This window comes from Arachis duranensis, chromosome 7, assembly GCF_000817695.3.
Source record: "Arachis duranensis cultivar V14167 chromosome 7, aradu.V14167.gnm2.J7QH, whole genome shotgun sequence".
In the NCBI taxonomy this organism is placed as follows: domain Eukaryota; kingdom Viridiplantae; phylum Streptophyta; class Magnoliopsida; order Fabales; family Fabaceae; genus Arachis; species Arachis duranensis.
The window spans coordinates 21844698-21852300 of record NC_029778.3 but is presented as its reverse complement, the minus strand read 5'-3'; the positions used below and the strand labels follow the sequence as shown (position 1 = coordinate 21852300).

Sequence of the window (7603 nt, the reverse complement as noted above, 5' to 3'; positions counted from 1 at the left end):
ATATCATAAAATGAAGTTTAAAACCTTCAATAAACTAGAATAACAAGAGTATATCACATCCAAATCCAATACAAATTCAACTTAATTAAATATAAAATAAAAGCAAATAAAAATGTCTAGCAAAACAACAAAAATAAACACACTTTAAACCGCAACAGTCACTTTTAAACAGATAAAAACCAAATAGCCAGTCAACCACCATGCTTAATCTGAATCCACACCAGACTTATCCTCATCTTCTCCGGTTGGTGCAATTTCTACAAAAATAAAATAAGAAAATCCATATAGATTATAAATATAATATAGATTATAGATTATAAACATAAACCATGAAAGGAACTACAAATTTCTTTTTTGCTTACCTAATTTAAGTTTCTCAAACTCTTCAATAAGCTCCTCAAAATCAGTTGTCATTGGAGAAGCACGAAGCCAATTTTGTGTGCATATCAATGCCTCAACTGTCTTTGGAGTTAAAGAACTCCTATAGTTGTTAAGCACTCTTCCACCAGTGCTAAAAGCTGATTCTGAAGCAACAGTTGAGGCCGGCATTGCTAAGACATCTCTAGCTATTTGGGATAAGATAGGATACTTGCTAGAATTTACCTTCCACCAATTCAATATGTCAAAAGTATTTTGATCACGAGGCTTCTCTAAACCATCCATCAAATACAAATCCACCTCATTCTTGTTGATGATCTCATAAAAATGCACCTCCTTAAAAAAATCACTAGCCATGTCGCCATCAGGTACTCCCACATCTGATGCACCATCCATTGTTGAAGTAAAAGATCTTCCCCCATTATTTGCATTCATATAGCATTCAAACATCTTGGAGAATATTTCTTTCACTTTTGCACCCAAAAAATCAGCATCATCCTTATCATATAGCTTTTCAAAGCTAAAGTTTACAAACTTCAACTTATATCTAGGATCAAGAATCACAGCAACAAAAATCATCATATTGATATTTTTAATGTTACCCCAGTACTTGTCATACTTAAGCTTCATCCTCTCAGCCATACTCCCAAGTAATGGATCTCGACTACCATAAGAAGCCTTGAACACACGCAAAATCTTACAAAACTCATGAAAGTATTGAGAAGAAGTCACAAGCAAACCACCAGACACACTCTTTGTAACATCATGAAAAATTTTCAAGAATTCCATAAAGTGTTTTGCATTGTCCCAATCAATATTCCTTGGAATACCACCTTGCATTAGAGCATATTCTGTATCTCTCTCCCCTAGCCTCTTGAACGCCTTTTGAAACTTCAAACCACTTTCAAGCATGGTGTATGTAAAGTTCCATCTAGTGGAAACATCGAGTTGAAAAGTATACTTGTCTTGTATCCTAGCTTCCTTAATGAAATTTTTGAACCTATGCATACGACTAGGGGAAGCACGCACATATCTAATAGCATTTCTTATCTTGCTAATAGATTCATGCATCTCTTTCAATCCATCATTAACAACAAGATTAAGAATATGTGCACAACACCTAACATGCAAATGCTCTCCTTTCAAAGGATGTGAATTTCAATCCTCCATTCTAGTTCTTAGGTAAGATATTGCAGTATCATTAGAACTAGCGTTATCAATAGTAATTGTGAACACTCTAGATATCCCTGATAAACCACTATTTTATGGTTTATATTGTATTTAATTGAGTGGTTTTATCAAGCTTTTCACCCACTTATTCATAGGATTTGCATGATTTTACAATTCCTTCCTAGTTTAGTTCTATGATTGAAAATATGCTTCTTTGGTCTTAATTTAGCTAATCTTAATCCTCTCCTATTACCATTCGATGCCTTGATTTGTGTGTTAAGTGTTTCAGGCTTCATAGGGCAGGAATGGCTTAGATAATAAAGAGGAAGCGTGCAAAAATGGAAGGAACACAAGGAATTGAGGAGATGACCAGCGAGAAGTCACGCGGTCGCATGGCTCAGCGACCGCGCGAAATGGAAGAAATCAGAGTGACGCGTTCGCGTGCCTGACGTGACCGCGCGGATTGGAAGCTGCACGAACGACGTGAATGGGTGGACGACGCGCACGCGTGATACGAAAAAGCTGAGTGACGCGATCGCGTGGACGACGCGGACGCGTGACATGCGCGACCTACAGAATTACAAAAGTCGCTGGCAGAGATTCTGGGTTGTATTTCAACCCAGTTTTCGGCCCAGAAATACAGATTAAAGTCAGGGAACATGCAGAGACTCAACATGCTATTCATAAAAGCTCATAATTCAATTTTAGGTTTTAGATGTAGTTTTTTAGAGAGAGAGGTTCTCTCCTCTCTCTTAGGTTTTAGGATTAGGATTTCTTTTCATTTCAGGATTATTTCATCTTCATATCAGGTTCAATGTTCCTTTCTTATTTATTTTCTCTTTTACTCTCAGATAATTTAATGCTTGTATTACATATGTTGCCTATTTGGCTTATGAGCCATTCATGTTAGGATTTTCTTTATTTAATATAAATTGAGGTATTTCAGACTTATATGTTATGGACGCTTTAGCTTTATCCAATTTATTTTCATTCGAGTAGATTTTCTTCCCTTTTGGCTTTGGTTGATTAATTGGTAACTCTTGAGCTATCAAACTCATTGTTGACTGAAAATTGGAATTCTTCAAGAATTAATTCGAGTTCCAATAACTCTAGCCTTTTCCAAGGAAAGACTAGGACCTGAGGAATCAAAATTAATTCATCCACTTGACTTACCTTCATAGTTAGAAGTTGACCTAGTGGGAGAAAAATCCAATTCTCATCACAATTGATAAGGATAACCGGGATAGGATCTCCAATTCTCATACCTTGCCAAGAGCTTTACTAGTTATTATTTTGACGACTTGTTATTTTATATTACTTGTTCAACCCTTTTTAAAACCCCAAAATACACCTTTGCATAACCAATAATAAGAACATACTTCCCTGCAATTCTTTGAGAAGACAACTCGAGATTTAAATACCTCGGTTATCAATTTTAAAGGGATTTGTTACTTGTGACAACCAAAACGTTTGTATGAAGAGATTTCTGTTGGTTCAGAATCTATACTTACAATGCGACTTTATAAAATTCTTTACTAGCAAAAATCCCGATGTCAATTCCCCACCCCAAAAGACATCTCTCAATTTTTCTACCAATTGTTTCTCCCTTGTGGTTTTTAATAAGACAAAAATTGATTATCCTCTTTTGCAATTTCCAATCATGATCAATGTAATGAGCAGTGAGACACATATAATTTAGATTTTGCACAGAAGTCCAACAATCAGTAGTTAAATAAACAGATTGATTCGGTTGCTTGAACACAGTTTTCAACCTATTCTTCTCACTAATATAAAGATTCCAACAGTCCTTAGCAATAGTAATCCTTCCCGGAAGTGGAAATCTAGGTTGCACAATACTCATATAGAATCTAAATCCCTCCCCTTCAACAAACTTGAATGGTAGCTTATCAACAATTATCATCTTGGCAAGGGCTTTTCTACACATTTCAGCATCAAAAGTAACTGCAGTAAATACCCCTTCACCCTCTTTTTTTTGTTGGAAGGTAAGGATTGTTTGACTAGGGTCACCCGACTCCTTAAAAAAATTTTTACATTGGTTCAACAAATGATAACGCATATTAGTTGTACCATTTCTATGAGAGTCACATGCATATGATGCACCACACCAATTACATTTAGCCCTAAGATGTGATGGCTTGGACTTAGGATCCTTTGTAAAGTGTTCCCAAGTCCAAGATCTAGGTCTAGAAGGTTTTCTGTTACCTTCGTTAGCTTCATCCTTGCTATCCTCTTCATCAGCTTCCACAGTGCTTGGAGATGAATTTGTTGGAGTTGCTCCTGGAGTTGCACCCACATTAGTTGAATGAACCTTCCTCTTCTTTGATCTAGGATGGGGCGGGGGTTTGGTAAGCACGCCGCTGTCTGTTGAAGAACGTACTGCGGACTCAACAATTTCACCCCTAACTTCAGGCATTCGCTCACTGGACACCTCATTGTTTGTTGGCTGCATTTATATAAACAGAATAATGAAAAATTAGCATTTTTAATTCATGAACAGCACCAAAAGTTTTGTTTCCAGCAATAAAACCACAACAGCTTATAAGCAGCTTATGAAAAATTAGCATTTTTAATTATATGCAGCCATATATATGCAAAACAAAACCACAGCAGCTCATAATAGTACGACTAGCTAGTTTATTTGCATCATTTAATACTCACTAACTGCCATATAATCAACAGAATTTGAATTCATTAACAGCTCTAATAGTCCACCAAAACAAGCATCATTAGATTTAAAAACAACATATTCTAACAAGTAGAAGGCAAGTTATTATTTCACAAGCAATGTATTCAATGAATGTCTCTATTTTTCATCCAGAAAAAAAATTAAAATAAAAAAATAAAGTGATGCATTATCTAGCCAATTCTATTTTATATATACCTTATTTTGTATATGACATTATTATTACAGAAAATTACTCTACACAAATTACTCTAATGATTCAGCCATTGCACAAAATCTTCACATTAAAGGATCTTAGTTCTTTATCATATTTTCTTGGAATTGAAGTTCATAGAACTGATTCTGTGCAGTTTGTCCCAAACAAAATATATAATAGACCTTCTATCAAAATTGGGAATGAGTGAAGCTAGTCCAATGCCTATCTCAATGATTTCATCCCTAAAATTACTATCAACTGGATCAGAGAATTTTAATAGTAACGAAAACCAGCTAGTTCATGCATAGTCCACTTTTAGCCAGTTCATGCATAGTCCACTAAAGCTGAATTCTAAAGCTTGACAGCTTGTGAAGCAGAGATCACATGGGTTTAGAATCTACTTCAAAAATTAAACATCAAACTTCATATTATTTCACAAGCAATGTATTCAATGAATGTCTCTATTTTTCATCTAGGAAAAAAATTAAAATAAAAAAATAAAGCGATGCATTATCCTGTGAGTTCTTGATGCAACCAATACAAATAGAATTTCTAAAAACAGAATTTCTAAAAAACATAACCACAAAGGCACAAACAGAATTTCTAAAAATCATAACCACAAATAGAATTTGTAAAAATAATTGTTCACGTTAAATCAAGCACAATATCACTAAACAGAATCTCTAAAAACAATTGTTCAGAATTTCTAACCTCCGAAGAAGACATTGTGGAGTTGCTTTTTGTAGGAGATGGCTTGGTGACAGGAGTGCTGCTCGGCGCTCGAGTTGGATTGCGACGACCACTGGAGTCTTGCTTGGTGACTGGACTGCTGCTCGATGACAGGACTGCTTCTCGGTGAATGGATTGCTCCTCGGCGACGGCGACCCAGCGAGGCAGCAACGGCGACCCTGCGATGGCGATGACTGAAGAGAAGAAGAGAGGAAGAGAAGCTAGGGTTCTCCTTCAGGGTCTCCTTCTCTCGAGCATGGTGGAATTGGAGGTGGAAGTGTGAAACCGTGGAAGAGAAGAAGAGAGGAAGAAAGCTAGGGTTCTGGATTCGCCGTTCACGTAAAAGAGAGGAAGAAAGCTAGGGTTGTGTGTGAAGTTGCCCTTTTATACCTAGGTTAAAGGGCAACTTAGTAAAAACACACCATTGAACCCTCATTCTTCGGTTCGGTCCGGTTTGGTTCGATTTCTGCCGAGCCAACCGAAAACCGAACTGAACCGATCAGTTTACTTCAATAAAAACCAAAAAAATCGATTTTTTCAGTTTTCTAATCGGTTGTTGTAAAATTTGGTTCGATTCTGCGGTAATTTTCGGTCTGGTTCAGTAACTTACACCCCTACAACTTACCTTCTCTCTCATCTGTTTTCTTCAAGCTCCATTGATCTCATCCGATTGAGCTTGAATTTGTCCCCAAATTTTGTTTCTGAGCAGTGATGAGCTTTTGATCATGTTTGACTCTACTATCTTCATGGTAGATTGATTTGAGTTTGAGGCTTGGTAATTTTTTTCACGATTCCTTGGTGATGAACGAAAGGGAAAATAACCGTTTTGACATTCTCAGACCACGAGAGAATAGCTTCTTGGTTGTAGCCCTTCTTCTTTGCTTATATTTGAAAACAACCTTTTTACCCTTTCTTCATAACCTAGCTTTGCAATTTTCATTTTCTTCTTTCTTCTTCTTTGAATGATGTGATCGAAAGAGAGAGAGAGGAGAGAGAAGAAAGTGTTTGGCTTTCAGTAGAAGCTAAGTGAGATTAAAGTGAATTGAACTTGGGGTCCAAGCTTCTTAGAGTGTGGGAATCGGTAATTGAATAGGGCTTGGAAGGATTTTGGACCATCTTTATTTTTATTTTGTTCAGAGGCCTATCATAAGATTTGGTTTGCTTGTAGGAAACCAAGATTTGTGTTAGTGTGGGCTTGATGATTTGTTCCATGGGCCATGTTTATAAAATTATTTTCTTTCACACAAGCACAATCATAATTATATAAACAATTAATAATCCTTTAATAATGTTTGTTCATGATTTTAATCAAATATTTGTTTTTCAAACTCAACAAATCTTTTATCTTCAAGATGATCATGTTACTAGTATTATTTATACTAATAGCTCATATGTTTATCTCTAGATGTGTTATTACTTATCTTCTAATACATCTAACTTTAGCAATTTTTCATTTTGAGATAATTTTACAACCAATTTTGGTGACTAAGCACCTTATACCACACAGCCTCTTTTGATAAGTTTCCAGCAGCATCTCCATCCTTCCTTCAGCTAGAAAACTTGAGAGAAACACCATGAAAGCATAAACTTCAAGCTTAGATCTATTGCTTCCTAAAATTCTCACTGAAAATTCAAATTGATTAAAGTGTTCTTCTCTTCATCTCCTACACATCCATACCAATTTTCCTAAGTTGAGATTTTGTGGTTATTCCTCCCTCTTGAAATTTTTGGCCATGAAGGAATATGGCCAAACTAGTTATTTTTTATGTTTTTCATAAAATATCTTATCTAGGAACCTTGTACATCAAGAAAAGTGATTTTCAGCTTGAGAAAGGTGAGAAAATCCTTTCTAAATTCAATGTGAACGTTCAGCATTCATGAGTTCTATGGTTTAAAAGTTTGTTTTGATTGAAAACTAGGTGAAAAAGTGAGCTAGGAATCACTTAAGAAAACTGATTTTTGGTGGCTGAATTAAGAGGTAAGGTTTGGGTAATTTACTAATAGTTAATTGTGTTCTTATTGCATGATTACTGGACTGATGTTTGATGCTTGAAATTGAATATTTATATGTTTGGTTTTTGGTAAAACTTTGGTGATTTATAAGCTTGACAATTTGGTTTCATGGAGGAGCATGAAAACTGAACTATTTTTGTCTTAAATGTGGATGTTTCTAAGCTTGAATCTTGTTGAATTTCATGTGGTTTGGTGGCTGTAAGGTTGCACTAAGAAATTGATAAAAATCAGTTACCGAAAAGCTTGAAAATAGGTTAAAAATCAAGTGAAAACCATGAAACAAACATGGTGCCTATTTGGTTTTCTTGGTGAGCAAGAAACCAACAGTTGAAATTATTTTAAGGATATGAAAGTAATTAATTAAAAGATCAAGGATAAAAAAGTAATTTCACAAATTTAGGGATATTTTAGGT

General features: G+C 35.4%; 1 pseudogene; it reads right to left on the bottom strand.

The window, feature by feature from the left end:
• Nucleotides 1-204: 204 nt before the first annotated feature.
• On the bottom strand, nt 205-5814 carry LOC107458215 (zinc finger BED domain-containing protein RICESLEEPER 2-like; annotated as a pseudogene).
• Between the last annotated feature and the right edge of the window lie 1789 nt (nt 5815-7603).